The sequence below is a fragment of the Palaemon carinicauda genome, unplaced genomic scaffold, assembly GCF_036898095.1.
Source record: "Palaemon carinicauda isolate YSFRI2023 unplaced genomic scaffold, ASM3689809v2 scaffold66, whole genome shotgun sequence".
Lineage (NCBI taxonomy): Eukaryota > Metazoa > Arthropoda > Malacostraca > Decapoda > Palaemonidae > Palaemon > Palaemon carinicauda.
Genome location: NW_027171938.1, coordinates 137,598 through 154,013, shown reverse-complemented (window position 1 = coordinate 154,013; position 16,416 = coordinate 137,598). Strand labels below are relative to the sequence as shown.

The window sequence follows — 16,416 nt, the reverse complement described above, 5'->3', positions numbered from 1 at the left end:
GACCTTCCTCTGCCTTGGTACCCTGTTGCCTGAAGGGAAGGCTTCGGGAGATAGGAACCTAAGACCAGGCTCGGTATACCAGACTCTGAGAGGGCTGCGGGGAGGACTCCTCGAGGACCACCATGATCTTTAGAACTTGGCAAAGTCCGAGGAGCTTGTCCCAATGACGAAGAAGGGATGCCTTCGAGTCTGCTAGGATCGGCCAGTCACCCAGGAAACGGAGTGGACGGATGCCGATCCTGAGAGCCCGTGAAGAGATCAGAGTGGAAGTATCGGTGAACTGTTGAGGTGCTGTGGAGATGCCGAAGCACAGCCCTTGAACTGGTATATCCGCCTACCAGGCAAACTCAAAAGTACTTCCTTGAAGATGGGTGAATCGGGACCGGAAGTACGAGACCTACCAGACCAGTGTACACATGAAGACCTGTGGTCTCACCGCAAAGCTGACCGCGTCTGCTGTCTTTATGCTGAACGGAGACTGTTTGACAACCCTGTACAGAGTCGAGAAGGGAAGGAGACGATTAAGGAGGCCTCGGAACCCGTCGGCCACCTCTTGGAGGGAGCGTATCTCCGACATGGACTGGATTTCCGCCCTGAGGGCCCGTCCCCTCACCGATCCCTACCCAGGGAGGAGGGAGGGGCTCGATACCAACCGGGACTGTTGAAGGAGACAAGCTCGGAGAGCTGGCCCTCGGCCTAGTCTCTGGCGTTCTCCATTCCCTGAGACCAGGGCAAGCTGCACTGGCGTAAGGGAGTCCTTGGGTGAGTAGACTCGGTCCAGGACCGTATACCTCCCTTACCGAAGAGGAATCCCTGAATCTGGGATCCCCTTGAGGTTTCTCCTGAGGGCCAGAACCTGCCAGAACGCAAGTTCCGACCCCTGGAGCTCCTCCTCCTGATGGACTGGCAGCGAGGTCTCCCATCCCTGGAGGCTCTTCCTGGGGAGACTCCTAGACATGCCACAAGGGTCCAACTGGATCCTGTCGGATCCTTGCGGAAGACTGGGCCTTAAGATCCCTCCTTGGAGGGAAACAGGATCTTCGGCGCTTGCGCAAGTACGAAGATCGTCGGCGCTAGCGCGAGAGAAGATCGTAGGAGACAGTGAGCGGGAAACCATGGTGCCTGCGTGCGTATGATCTCCAACTATGTAAGACGATCGTCGGCGATTCGCGCGAGCACGGACGATCTTCGACGCTCAGGTGTGTGCGAAGATTGTCGGCGCTCGCGCACGAGAGAAGATAGTCAGCGATCGCGAGCGGGAAAACCTCGGTGCCCGCGCGCGGACGATCTACGACGATCGCGAGCGGGAAACCGCGCGCGGACGAGCCGTGCGATGAATGCGTGAGCCTCAATGGTCGCGCGCGGGACACCATCCCGCGCACGGAACGATCTTCGGCGCTTACGCGTACTGTGAAGATCGTCGGTGCTCGCGCGCGCCTAGCGCCTAATCCGAAGATCGGCAGCTAACGGCCGTCGACGAACGCATGCGGAGAACCGCTCGCGGATGGCCTCGTTGTTGTGTGCGGAAAACCATCCCGCGCACAGAACGATCATCGGAGCTTATGCGTACTATGAAAATTGTCGGCGCTTGCGCGCTTAGCGCCGGATCCGAAGATCGCCAGCGTCGGCGCTTGCGCGCTTAGCGCTGGATCCGAAGATCGCCGGCTAACGGCCGTCGATGATCGCAAGCGAGAACCGCGCGGGAAACCATCCCGCGCACAGACCGATCTTCAGCGCTTACTCGCACCAAGAAATTCATCAGCGCTTGCACGCCTAGCGCTGGATCCAAAGATCGCCGGCTAACGACCGTCGCCGGGCAAACGATCTTCGACGATCGCGTGCGGAAGAACTGCGAGCGGAAGGGCCTTGAAGATCGCGCGCGGGGGCGATCTTCAGCACTTACGCGTTAGCGCGTATCAGAAGATCGTCGGCTAACGATCCTCGACGATCGCGAGATCGCGCGTGGGCGGTGTTCAGCGCTATGCGCGAGTGAAGATCGTAGGCCCCTGTGCAACAGAAGATCGTCGGAGAGCGCGTACGCGCGCTTGGTTGAAGGATCGGCTAACTCGTAGATCGGGAACTGGGATGTGTCCCTAAAAGGGAGGGCATCCCCTGAAGAGGACCAGGATGTCTACTTCAGTGCCGACGATCAACTGAGGGACTGCTAAATACTCCGAGGAGTGGTCTATGAGAGGTACCTTTCCCGCGAACGGGAGAGGTGTCCTTCGTAGAAGAGACTTAGAGACACCGTAGGCTGAATCGCTGGTGAGCACCTGGGCGCTATCTCAGGAACCCCAACGATGTGCGCAAATGCGCAGGGAATGTTAGTAGCAGCCTAAATGAATAACTGGAACAGGGTGTCTCTGGAAGGCAGTATCAGGAACAGCAGGAACAGCAGTCGAGCGCTAGCGCGCAAGGGAAAATTGGCGCGCAAGGGATAACTGGCACTTAAGGGACTTACTCAAGGTGTGATTAAGTCTCTCCTGCCCCGAAGGGAGGAGCCCGTTAAATAACGGGGGCGTGGGCGCCCAAGGCGCGTCAGCAGTCAGGAACGGATACAGCAGGCAGCAGGTCCACTGAGGGTACGAGAGACCAAAGGTCTAACGTAGCCTGAGAAGCGAGGCCCCGAGGAGATTAGTTGCAAGACCCCGAAGGGTCAGCGCAACGAGAAACCGAAGTTTCCCTGTCACCAAACACCAAAGTGTAGAAGTGACTAAAGCTACGAGAGCCCGAGGGAACTGCGTAACTAAAGCTCCGAGACCCCGAAGGGTCAGGGAAAAAAGGGAAACCGAAGTTTCCCTGTCACTAAACACCGAAGTGCTAGTGACTGAACAGCAAGCAGTTGTCAACAGGAATAATCCTCTGAAGAGGAGTCTCAATGAGTGGCCTCTCTCGCGAACGAGAGAGGAGAGCACTTCGTAGAAGAGACTGGTGATGGGCCCCGAAGGGCCGTGAGATCAGCTGACGTAAACAGGAACAATCCTCCGAGGGGGAGTCTCTGTGAGTGCCTTCTCACGCGAACGGGAGGAGACACTTCGTAGAAGAGACAAAAGAAGCAATCCTCCGAAGAGGAGCCCTTAGTGCGGCCTCCCTCACGAACGAGAGGGGTCCGGCCTGATCTTGCAGCTGCTTAGCCCCTTGAGCGTAGCTACAGAAGCGACCGCTCAGCCCCGAGAGCATAATCGCTAGTACCATGGTCCAGCCTTGCAACCGCTCAGCCCCTTGAGCAAGTGGCAAGGGCGGTCGCTCAGCCCCAAGAGCATAACCGCCTAAGGATCAGGGAAAAGTAAAAAGGGAAGTTAACTAACTACCCTGAAGGCGAACCTCCTTATCGTTCTAGGATGCACTGAAGAGCTGGCAGTAGTCACGGGGGAACTTCTAAGAGAAGAGAACGCCCCTAACGATGACCTAGAGACACGACGGCGACAGCCGACTCCCCAGGCAAAAACAGGACAGCTCAGCTTCGAAGACACACAAAACGAAATAGCGACTCGGTCCTGAGAAGCTATCGTAGGCGTAGTACGGAATAAGAGGTGAACGACCTCAAGAGAAGGGCCGGTCTCCACAAAGGTAACCATGGTGGCCTAGGAGTGAAAGGCCGTGATCAAGAAAAGATCGTGGTGGCCTGCAAAGCCAGCGATCACTCTCGTATACGAACACAACACCGAAAGCAAAGGAAACTTACTATTTTCTATACACAAAAATATATATAAACATCAATAATGTTTAAATATATTAAGTATAAGAAAAGGTAAGTTAAAAGACAAAACAATAATGGCCGTCAAGAGAGGATAGGAGCGGAGACATCCGATCGCTATCCGAGCCAAAAGTAAAGTGAGCTATTCACCGGTGTGTGTGAGGGGGGAGGGGTAGCTAGCTACCCCCCTTACCCCCCCCCCTCGCTAACTAGCGGTGGGGTAGGAAACCCTCGTTGAAACTTCATGGCTCGTCATTCAGCTACGCCAAAGTAATTACCCCATGTAAATAGCGTGGTTTGTATTTCATTTACGGAACAATTATATATTTCCTAATTATTCAAAAACAAAAATTAAAGTAACACAGCTTTCAGCATTAATATGCACATGAAGTATGATGATTGATGTAAATTTTGAATTAATGAGATACAGTTGTTGCAAATATTTACAGATAGATTCTGACATTTTGGAGAGCGTTTCTTATTCCAGAGTCATCAACCAACATAGTTTGAGTTGTTGCCGAGATCAAAGGGTAGGATACTTGTGCATCTTCAAAGTGATATCACTTGTCAAACTGACTTATCAGCAATGTTTTTTGCCATCTTGGTCTTTGTTTGGTGGCAGTTCCCTGTCACTTGTTAATATGACAAATTCGAAGATAATTTGTATTTTTCCTAACCATACAAACCTTAGCTATTTACATTGGGTTTACCTTTTAGCGTAGCTGAAATGGCAAGCCATTAGAACTTAACGAGGGTGTATTACCCCCGCGCTAGTTAGCGGGGGGGGGGGGGGGGTAGGGGAGTGGTAGCTAGCTACCCCTCCCCCCCTCACACACCGGTGAATGTTCACTTTCACTTAGAGGTAGGACTTGTCTTGGGGGACAGGGCTGGCGGGCAAATATATGTAAATAGCTAAGGTTTGTATGGTTTGTCATTTGTTCCGTAACCGAAATACAAACCACGCTATTTACATTGGGTGACTTACCCCTTAGGAAGGGTGGAAAGTCCCCAGCCATACTGGCTTTGGCTTTACCCGGGGACTCAGAATCAGAGTGAGTCGCACTCGAGAAAAGGAGTCCCTGCACCTCACAAGTTCCTTGCTCCGCAAGGAACCGTGTGGCCTACATAGCTTGTGTGTGAAGGAAGAAGTGTGACCCGTCCTAGGCAGTTGATCTGGAGTTCCAGAAGGAACTCTGGGTTAGGATGTTCCCAATACTGTACCACCTCGTCATGGTATGGGGGACGCAACAGTATTGACTCAATACTCGGAACACAAGGAAGCATGGTTTACCTGCAGAGGTTCGAGGTCAGCTATGCAGAGACCAGGATGCTGCTTCCCAGTAGAGGGGATGATGAAGAAAGAAGTAAGGGCCAGACATACTTCTTTCGTTCATGCAGACTAAAACCTGATAACAATGCCCTCAACCTTCTGCTACCTGTCAAAAAGGAGCCTGAGGTTAGACCAGCTGTTGTGTAGCCACCACAGAGCGATAGAAACGTATCGAAACTCCTGTGGGTCACGCCCTGCAGGAAGCGGGCTGCGAAGGTCATTAGATGCTTCCTGACTCCAGCCGGCAGTACCTGCATCACAGAGTAGTATTACTCGAAGGCGAGGGACGTTGCGATGTATCCGACATCGTGCTGTAGGGCGACGTGACGGGGGAGGGTCTGGATTCAGGTCGAGATGAATGTCCTTGAGTCCGAGCTGAAGAGGTATACTGGTGACTCTCCCCCGTGTCCTTCTTGTGCTCCCAAACCGGCTGCAACTGAGGACAAACAACAGCTGCTCCTAAAGCTAACCTCTCGATTCCTTTACTGGCAAGAAGGAGAAGGTTTTGGGACATCAGCTACAGAATGGCGACTCGAAATCTTGAAGGAATTGGACCGAAGGGCCGGGTCCCCAAGATTCTGAGTCTAGCCAACAACTCAAGAGCGAACCTGAATGTTACCTTCCCCCCATTCCTCAGAAAGGGCGGAGTCGTACGAGACTAAGAAGATTGCTTACACACTGGCCGCGGCCAGAGTGAGCAGGAGACCCAACACGGAATACGATCAGAAGCCTGACGTAAAGGGTCTTGAGAAGATCTCTTAAAGGACTAAAAATTCCGAGCCATGTTCCATGGTGGAGGTCTCACTCCGACTAGGGCAGGGACGTTCGCAGCTTCGCATGAGCAAGGAAAGGTCCAGCGGGAAGGAAAAAGTTATTCCTTTCAGCCTGAAGGTCCGGGAAAGGCTGATCGACAGGCTACAATGCCGAGAGTGGAAAGGAGTTTCCTCCCGCCGTAAAGCAATAAGTTCGTTATTGCTGGAGAAGAGGCCTCAAGGGAAGAAGTATATCTCCCACGACACCAACCACAGAAGACTCTCCACTTCGCCTGGAAGACCCCTGCGGATGACTATCGCAGATGACGCGACCTCCGCCCCGCGACTGTAGCGGGTTATCTCTTCTTGAGGAGGAGGCGTAGTGTCTCCAGGCATGAAGCCGAAGCGACGCCCCGGTTCGTGAAAGATGTTGCAGTGTGGTTGTTTGAGTAGCCTGTGCCGTGGGAGAAGCTCTCCCGGGAGTTCCGTCAGGGGAAGCAGAGGGTCCGGAAACCGTTCTGCATATAGTCCCAGTGGAGCTCTCAGGGCCATTGAGAGGTTGACAGACAACCTGGTCTTGTTGAGACCCATTCTCAACAGACAACCAAGACGGGAAGACGCAGGCGTCGATGTTGTCCCACCATCACCGGAATGCATCTTGCCAGAGTCTCGGGGTCTGTGACTGGGGGGAAGAACAGCGGAAGCTTTAGGTTCCAAGCTGTCGCGATCAGGTCCCCCAGGCCAGGACTTGCTGGTTACTCAAGGCCAAAGACCCCCAGGTACACTCTCTCTACGAGGCTCTGCTCTGCTCTGCGTTTACTGGGTGAGGCCGTGTTCTGGAAATACGCTCCAGAAGACTCGCCAGGCTGGCAATGCTGCGAAACCCCAACGGGAATCGCGGTCGCAATCGCCCTGGCGCTCGCGTGAAGGTAAATCAATGGTTTGCGCATGGCCGAACGTGGAAGCGCCCGTGCGCGGGCACGCAGGAACGCAATCGAAAGTGCATGAAGGAGCGCAGAAGAAGGGCGAGCGTGGTAGGAAGGGCGAGAGCTGGTGATCGGCGAGCGATGACCCGTAGGCGAGCAATGGATACTGCAGGAATCAAGACGACGTTCACGCGACGAAACACCGTCGGACCGCGCGACGGAACACCGTCGGACCGCGCGACGGAACACCGTCGGACCGCGCGACGGAACACCGTCGGACCGCGCGACGGAACAACGTCCGTGCGATGAAAAACCGATGGATCGCGCGCGGGCGAACATTGGATAGCATGTGCGCGGTCGCGCATGAGCGTAAGCAAGCGGGCACGTGGGCGAGTGGACGCGCGGGTGAGCGCAGGCGGTCGGGAGACCGATGACGCGTAGGCGGGCGATGGCGCGTTGACAAGCAATGGCGCGTTCTGGCGAGCGATAACCCGTAGGCGAGTGAAGGCACGTTGGCAAGCAATGGCGCTTCGGCAAGCTATGGCGCGTCGGCAAGCGATGGCGCGTTGGCGAGCGATGGTGCGTTAACAAAACGCCAGCGCGCAGGTGAAGAATCGCGCGGGCGCGTAGGTGATTGCCAACGCGAGAGAGACTAGCATCGCGCTAATCAGAAGGCGCGCAGGTGCATCAGGAAGGTGAGCGCTGAGGCAAGCTGTTAATCAGGCGATCCTAGACGGTCAGAAAACCGTTGGCGCCCATTGCTGCGTGGCAAAGAAGGGCGCGCAGATGTGCGCTGGCAAATGAAGAAAGCTGTCGCACAGAAGGACAGAAGTAAAGGTGAGCGCTGGCGAGCAGAAGGAAGATCTACGGCAGGACTCAGCTACCGGAGATCGTGATCCACAGCAGGCGAGCCCTAGATCGCTACTGATGGTGTCCAGGGAAACTGGCACGAGTGGCAGATCGATGGCGATCGTCGACGCGTAGGAGATCGCTGACGAGCAGGCGAACGTTGACGCGTCTATGGTTGCTGGCGAGCTGGAGATCGCTGGTGAGCAGAAAGCAACACGTGGAAGTCTGTGCGTAGAAGAAGAGTCCTTGTCCAAGACCTGAACCGAAGTTCTAGATCGCGAGGGCGAACGTGGGCGCACAGGCAGGAGAGCGCCTGTGCGCTAACACTGAGCAGGAGAGAACACAGCAGAAGGGCGCGCAGGGGAACCCTGACACGCAAGGGAAGAACCCCCGTGGGAGGCAACCCTTTGCCCCGAAGGGATCGTTGTCCGTCGGGACACTGAAGTCCGTCGGAAGACCGTTGTCTGTCCGTCGGGAGACCGATGTTCGTCGGAAGACCGTAGTCCGTCAGAAGACCGTTGTCCGTCGGAAGACCGTTGTCCGTCGGGAAGAACGTTGCCCGTCGGAAGACGAGGTCAGACTGCTGTCCATCTGCACCAGGGGCGAAGATCAAGAAGGAGGAGTTGAAGGCTGCATACAGAGATTCAAAAGGAGGCGCCCTTATAGGGAGAAGGGAGGCCCTTACGACGTAGCGGACGATGAGCCTTACGGCGAAGGAGGCCAACAGCAACAACAGCAGAAGAGTCCTCCGAAGAGGAGTCTCTATGAGTGTACTCTCTCGCGAACGAAAGAGAAACACTTCGTAGAAGAGACGGGTCAACCAGTGACCTAAAAAAAGCAATCCTCCGAAGAGGGGTTCCTGCAGTCGCCCAGCCCCTTGAGCGTAACTGCAGGTGCGACCGCTCAGCACCAAGAGCATAGTCGCACGAAAAAAAAAAAAGGGCAAGAGAAGAACCCCCAAAGGGAGAAAACTCAAGCCTGGACAGGAAAAACTTCCCTCTGAAGGAAAGTTACCCACCCAAGGAGGCAAGCCTCCTGAGAGTTCTAAAATGAACTGGAGAGCTGTCAGTCGTCACGGGAGTACTTCCAGAAGAAGGAGAACACGCCCCTGATGAAGATCTATAGGGTAGGCTGCAACAGCCGAAACCCCAGGCCTCAACAAGACAGCTCACTCCGAAGTCACATTACAGAAACAAACTAGATCGGTAACTGTAAAAAAATAAAACAAAATCATTAGTTAACATTCATTCCCCCGGGAAGGCTCCGAAGAGGAATCCCGAGGGAAAGGAAAACAAGAATTACACAACAGGCACGTGCCCTCACAACCACTTACACTCACGGAAGGAGAGCTGTAACCAACACAGAATTATAACAATTATAATTATGTAACTATGTAATTATGTAAATATGTAATTAAAAAAAAATGAATGAACACTAAAGAAAGAACGAAAACCCCGAAAGGAATCGTTCAACAAAACTGAAGAATCAACAAATATAATTAGATTCATAAACTAATTGAGACAAAACGTATGGCGTAGCAACCCCCCCCCCCCCCACACGGGAAGGAGGCTACAAAGGCGTAGTAAGTAACGTAGTAAAACGGTGAACGACCTCAAGAGAGAGAGAGAGAAAGACCAAAGTCAAACTCGATCGCAACCCATGAAAATACACCATGGTGGCCTTACTGCCGAGGGCTCCACGGAGATATCGTACACTACACACACAAGCACAAACTCTGAAAAGGAAACTTACTGATTTCTATACTCAAATATATACATAAACATGAGAAAATGTTTACATATATATTGAGTAAAAGAAAAGTAAGTGATTAAGTAAAGACAAAACAAACAATGGCTGCCAAGCGAGGACAAAGACAGAGACGTCTGTCCATGTCCGAGCCAAAAGTGAAAGTGAGCATTCACCGGTGTGTGAGGGGGGAGGGGTAGCTAGCTACCACTCCCCCCCCCCCCCCCCCCGCTAACTAGCGCGGGGGTAATACACCCTCGTTAAGTTCTAATGGCTCGCCATTTCAGCTACGCTAAAAGGTAAACCCAATGTAAATGGCGTGGTTTGTATTTCGGTTACGGAACTACTTATCTTTAGAATAATGTACTCAATTTTAGTATGCCATTAACTCTTGATTTCAATCAGGAAATAAAACTTTATGATAATTTATGGCATGATTTTGTTTCACAGTACGTAAGACATTCAATTCTGTAAGAAATGGCCGGTTAATTAATCGCACATACCCATACGTTTAACATAATAATACTAGGGGATTGCAATGGAGGGGATTAGTTATGGAAGTAAGTAAAATGACTTATGTCACCATAGAGAAGGCTAGCCCGACACAACTCCACCCTTATAAAAACTCTGAGGAGACAATGTGCCTAAATTAGGTTAGGATGTATCCTGTATGGCCTTTATATCTTTAGGTGTTTACCAGCCTTAAAACCCTGATTTTCCCATTACTGTATGATTATTCTTGTTTATGTGTGTTATGTGTTATTTTGGGTTAACTACCAATAAAAAATAATGTTATATATGAAAGTTATATCAGAATCTTTAAATATAAAAAAAACAGAACTGTAGGCTACTTATCCTGAGGCGACCGTTCGGAACTATAGACGGGTCAACGAGGAAAAGAGAACTAGGAAACGTTCCAAGGTATGGCTGAAAGCTCTGCTTGACTGAGAACAGGTACTGCGACTCTCCTCAGCCTTGCCACAGTCAACTGAAGGGAAGGCTCGGAGGAGGTGGCAACAGAATCTGGCGTCCCCAGGTGGTCACCCATCCAAGTACCGACCAGAACCGACGTTGCTTAACCTCGCTGGACGGACGAGAAGCGGGGTTTCCAACGTGGTAAGGCCGTTGACTCAATATCATGGCTAGATACTACAGATGTTGAGGCAGAAGAAGAGAAGGCTCCTAGCAAAATACCATGAACTCCCATTCATGGTAAGCATCCGTAAGCTTGTCCCGGTGCTGAAGAAGGTCGAACCCAACCTACCGAGTTGACCAGACCTCCAAAAGGTGAAGGAAGCGGAAGCCTGCACCTGAGCGGCCATGAGGAAAGCAGGGAGAGTTCTCTGGGGAAAAAAACCTGCGATGCCACGGCGGGATCGCCACACTGCATCTTAAGCAGGAATACCTGCAGTCTAGGCTGAATTCCACGAGCTTCCTGGAAGATGGATAGAATGAAAACTGAAAGTACCCGTCCTTCCCATCCAGGGCCTAAGGAGTCCTGTCGCCACGTTACCAGTCTGATCGATTCTGCTATTCCACGCTGGACGAAGTTTGTTCGACAAACTTGATCAAGGCTGAGAGGTCGACTACGGAACTCCCGTCTCAGATACTTTCTTACAAGAAAGGATCGACTGAAGAAGCCGGGGGTGAAGCCGTCGATGATCCTATGGAGGACCTTCTCCTAAGGCATGGATCATTCTGCCCAAACGGGCAAACTCTTGCCGACCCTATGGCATAGAGGTTCAGAGACACTGAATTCACCGACAGAGACGGCAGGCTGATCACAGAGATCGTGCAGGAATGGGCATCGGAAAGCTGTCTTCCGGATGAGTAACCTTAGGCATCCTCCCAGCGTGAAACCTGCAAGGGGGAGGTGCCAATCCTAGAGTTCGTGAACTCTACCGCTCCCTCTAGGTCTATGACCCCCCCCACGGGAGAGCCTCCCGTGCCATCTGTTCCTGACAGGAGGGAACTGCAATTGGACACCTTGTCTCAGTTGTCGTAACTGGTCCGATAACTTAGGCCAATGTGGCTGAAAGAAAGAGGCGCTGGAGCCCTGCAGGGTCTGGAAGAAAGCGCCTTGGAGGAGTGAAAACGGAAGTCGACTTCCTCCGCACAGCCGCTGTCTATGTCTCTGTCCTCGGGCACAAACAAACTCTTCTCAAGGATGGAAGGGTGTCTGAGGTTGACGACATCCACGGATGAGACACCCGAAAGGAAGCCCTCGGTCATTGCGTCCAGATGGTCCAAAATCGAGCTTGCCCGCAAGTTCGATACTTGACGACGAAACGCCAAGGTGCTTGAACCCGAGAGGAGGAAAGTACCCGTGACCTTCCTGTAGCTTCCTTGAACCAAACCTCGGGTCGTAACCGAGGAGGGAAAGGAACTGGTAAGCCCCTTTCACGAGATGGAGAAGAGGAAGGGGTAAACAGTCACCCCTTGGCCGATGGAGAAATCTCAAACGGAAAGCCCACCGCCAAAAATCCTTCCAGGGAATGACGGGGAAGGGCTAACTCAAGTTCTGGAAAGAAGAATGTTGCTTAGACCTCCCTGAAGATTCTTCTTATTCTTGCATGTGCCATGCTCTGCGTTTACAGGGTGAGGTCGTGTTCTGCAAATACGCTCCAGAAGACTCGCCAGGCTGGCCATGCTGCGAAAACCCCAATGGGAATCGCGGTCGCAATCGCCCTGGAGCTCGCACGATGGTAAATCAATGATTTGCGTGTGGGCGAACGTGGAAGGCCCCATGCGCGGTCATGCAGGAACGCAAACAAAGGTGAGCGAAGGAGCGCAGAAGGAGGGCGAGCGTGGGAGGAAGGGCGAGAGCTGGTGGTCGGCGAGCGATAACCATAGCGAGCGTGGATACTGCAAGAATTAAGCCGACGTTCGTGAGAAGAAACACCGTCGGTTCGCGCGACGGAACACCGTCGGTTCGCGCGACGGAACACCGTCGGTTCGCGCGACGGAACACCGTCGGTTCGCGCGACGGAACACCGTCGGTTCGCGCGACGGAACACCGTCGGTTCGCGCGACGGAACACCGTCGGTTCGCGCGACGGAACACCGTCGGTTCGCGCGACGGAACACCGTCGGTTCGCGCGACGGAACACCGTCGGTTCGCGCGACGAAACACCATCGGTTCGCGCGACAGAACACTGTCCGTCTGCGCGACAGAACACTGTCCGTCTGCGCGACAGAACACTGTCCGTCTGCGCGACAGAACACTGTCCGTCTGCGCGACAGAACACTGTCCGTCTGCGCGACAGAACACTGTCCGTCTGCGCGACAGAACACCGTCCGTCCGCGCGATGGAAGGCCGTTGGTTCGCGCGCGGGCGAACATTGGAGAGCATGTGCGCGGTCGCGCATGAGCCTAAGCATGCAGGCACGTGGGCGTGCGGTCACGCGGGCGTGCGGGTGAGCACAGGCGGTCGGGAGACCGATGACGCGTAGGAGGGTGATGGCGCGTTGACGAGCGATGGCGCGTTCTGGCAAGCAATAGCCCGTAGGAGAGTGAAGGCGCGTCGGCAAGCGACGGCGCGTTGGCGAGCGGTGATGCGTTAACAAAACGCCAGCGCGCAGGTGAAGAATCGCGCGGGCGCGTAGGCGATTGCCAACGCGAGTGAGATTAGTGATCGTTAGCGCGCATCGCGCTAACAGAAAGCGCGCAGGTGCATCAGGAAGGTGAGCGCTGAAGCAAGCTGTTAATCAGGCGATCCTAGGCGGTCAGAAAACCGTTGGCGCCCATTGCTGCGTGGCAAAGAAGGGCGCGCAGATGTGCGCTGGCAAATGAAGAAAGCTGTCGCATAGAAGGACAGAAGTAAAGGTGAGCGCTGGCAAGCAAGAGGAAGATCTACGGCAAGACTCAGCTACCGGAGATCGTGGTCCACAGCAGGCGAGCGCTAGATCGCTACTGATGGTGGTCAGGGGAACTGACACGCGTGGCAGATCGATGGCGATCGTTGACGCGTAGGAGATCGCTGACGAGCAAGTGAACGTTGACGCGTCCAAGGTCGCTGGCGAGCTGGTGATCGCTGACGAGCAGAAGGCAACGCGTGGAAGCCTGCGCGTAGAAGAAGAGTCCTTGACCCAGACCTGAACCGAAGTTCTAGATCGCGAGGGCGAACGTGGGTGCGTAACAGGAACCAACAGGAACAGCAGAGATGATCATCATGAGAGCGCTGACGAGCAGGAGAGCGCTGATGAACAGGAGAGCGCTGGCGAACAGGAGAGCGCTGACGAACAGGGGAGCGCTGACGAACAGGGGAGCGCTGGCGAACAGGAGAGCGCTAGCGATCAGGAAAGCGCTGATGAGCAGGAAAGCGCTGATGAGCAGGAGAGCGCCTGTGCGCTAACACTGAGCAGGAGCAGGAGAGCAGAAGGGCGCGCAGGGGAACCCTGACACGCAAGGGAAGAACCCCCGTGGGAGGCAACCCTTTACTCCGAAGGGATCGTTGTCCGTCGGGAGACTGATGTCCATCGGAAGACCATTGTCTGTCCGCCGGGAAACTGCTGTCGTCGGAAGACCGTTGTCCGTCGGGAAGACCGTCGTCCGCCGGGAGACTGCTGTCCGTCGGAAGACCGTTGTCCGTCGGGAAGACCATTGTCCGTCGGGAAGACCATTGTCCGTCGGGAAGACCGTTGCCCGTCGGAAGACGAGGTCAGACTGCTGTCCATCTGCACCAGGGGAGGAAGATTAAGAAGAAGGACGGTGAGCCTTACGGCGAAGGAGGCCAACAGCAACAGCAGCAAAAGAATTCTCCGAAGAGGAGTCTCTATGTGTACTCTCTCGCGAACGAAAGAGAAACACTTCGTAGAAGAGACTGGTCAACCAGTGACCTAAAAGGAGCAATCCTCCGAAAAGGGCCTCCTGCAGTTGCCCAGCCCCTTGAGCGAAACTGCAGGTGCGACCGCTCAGCACCAAGAGCATAGACGCACGAAAAAAAGGCAAGAGAAGAACCCCCAAAGGGAGAAAAACTCAAGCCTGGACAGGAAAACTTCCCTCGGAAGGAAAGTTACCCACCCAAAGAGGCAAGCCTCCTGAGAGTTCTAAAATGAACTGGAGAGCTGTCAATCGTCACGGGAGTACTTCCAGTAGAAGGAGACACGCCCCTGACGAAAATCCAAAGGGGTGGCAGCAACAGCCGAATCCCCAGGCCTCAACAAGACAGCTCACACCGTTGCCATATTACAGAAACGAACTAGATCGGTAACTGTAAAAAAAAATAAAACAAAAAACATAAGTACACATTCATTCCCCCGGGAAGGCTCCGAAGAGGAATCCCGAGGGAAAGGAACAAGAATTACACAACAGGCACGTGCCCTCACAACCACTTACACTCACGGAAGGAGAGCTGTAACTAAAACAGAATTATAACAATTATAATTATGAAACTATGTAATTAAGTAATTTAAAAATGAATGAACACTAAAGAAAGAACGAAAACCCCGAAAGGAATCGTTCTACAAAGCTGAAAAATTAACAAATACAATTAGATTCATAAACTAATTGAGACAAAACGTACGGCGTAGCAAACCCCCCACACGGGAAGGAAGCTACAAGGGGCATAGTAAACGTAGTAAAAGGGTGAACGACCTCAAGAGCGAGAGAGAGAAAGACCGAAGTCAAACTCAACAGCAACCCATAAAATTACACCGTGGTGGCCTTAACTGCCGAGGGCTCCACGGAGATATCGTACACTACACACACAACTCTGAAAAGGAAACTTACTAATTTCTATACTCAAATATATATACTGTACAAACATGAAAAACTGTTTACATATATATTGAGTAAAAGAAAAGTAAGTGATTAAGTAAAGACAAAACAAACAATGGCTGCCAAGCGAGGACAAAGACAGAGACATCTGTCCCAGTCCGAGCCAAAAGTGAAAGTTAGCTTCACTGGTGTGTGAGGGGGGGAGGGGTAGCTAGCTACCACTCCCCCCCCCCCCCCGCTAACTAGCGCGGGGTTAATACACCCTCATTAAATTCTAATGGCTCGTCATTTCAGCTGCGCTAAAAGGTAAACCCAATGTAAATAGCGTGGTTTGTATTTCGGTTACGGAACAAAATAATTTTATGGGTAAATTGATAGAAAAACACGGGACAACATTTCTAGGAGAAATTTTTTTTTTAAATTAAGTAAATGATGGGCTTTCAATGAATGTGACCTTTATTTCCACTGTAAATAAGTCGTTCTACTGTTATGGAACCCCTCCCCCCCCCCCCCCCTTTCCCAAAGCACAGATGGGAACCTGGGATTTTGGGTGTGCGAAGAGGAAAAAACATGACTATTTAACACTTTTGAGATTTTTAAATGGGTAAAGAACCTAACAAACCCACTTAACATAACCTAGTACTGTAGTTCCCGGTCACAACCTCTAGCCAACCTGGATCCCCCTTCCCAGGTCACAAAACGTGAATAGTTGACACATTTCACATTTGTAAAAGGGGTACATAACCTTACAAACCGACCTAACCTAGTAGTTCCCCGGTCACAACCACTAGCCAGGAGATAGCTCCAAGAACCCCCTTCCCAGGTCACAAACTAAAAGTAAATCAAATAAATCCTTACTTTATGATTGACGCCTACGTCTCTTTTTTTTGTCTTGACAATCTTTACAGAAGCGTTGCAGTAGGAAATGTGCAGGTCTTCCCTTAAAGCTAAGTCAGAAAAGCACTTGGGAAACTGATCTTTGAGGGATAACACAATGAGCTTTTCAAAAATTATTCACTCCACCACAAGTACCGTGAAACTTGGCTATAACATCGAAATAGCCAAAAGAGTAGCCATTACACTTTGTTACTTTGAGCTCCATAAGGTTCATCCAACATGTAACACAGCTAGAAATTAAATGAAGCATTGTTGGAGAAAAAGGTTTATGTCACAGAACTGCCTATGTCACACTCCAGTGTATATACATGCCCAAATATGGTAAACTTCGTCATACGGTAGGCATGATAGAATGACGTGCGCATTAGTATAAACTCGTCACAGAGCAACAAGGAGGCGGGCTTGTGAGCAAAAATATAAACTCGTAATTGCGCACAAAACCATGCACAAATGCATAAAACGGGAGCAGAACCATCTGACATACAAAATGTAAATAAAAGTG

The 16,416-nt window shown here is 52.3% G+C and overlaps 1 pseudogene; it reads right to left on the bottom strand.

Annotated features, from left to right (window-relative positions):
* Positions 1 to 10,311: 10,311 nt before the first annotated feature.
* Positions 10,312 to 10,430, bottom strand: LOC137637326 (5S ribosomal RNA; annotated as a pseudogene).
* Positions 10,431 to 16,416: the final 5,986 nt, after the last annotated feature.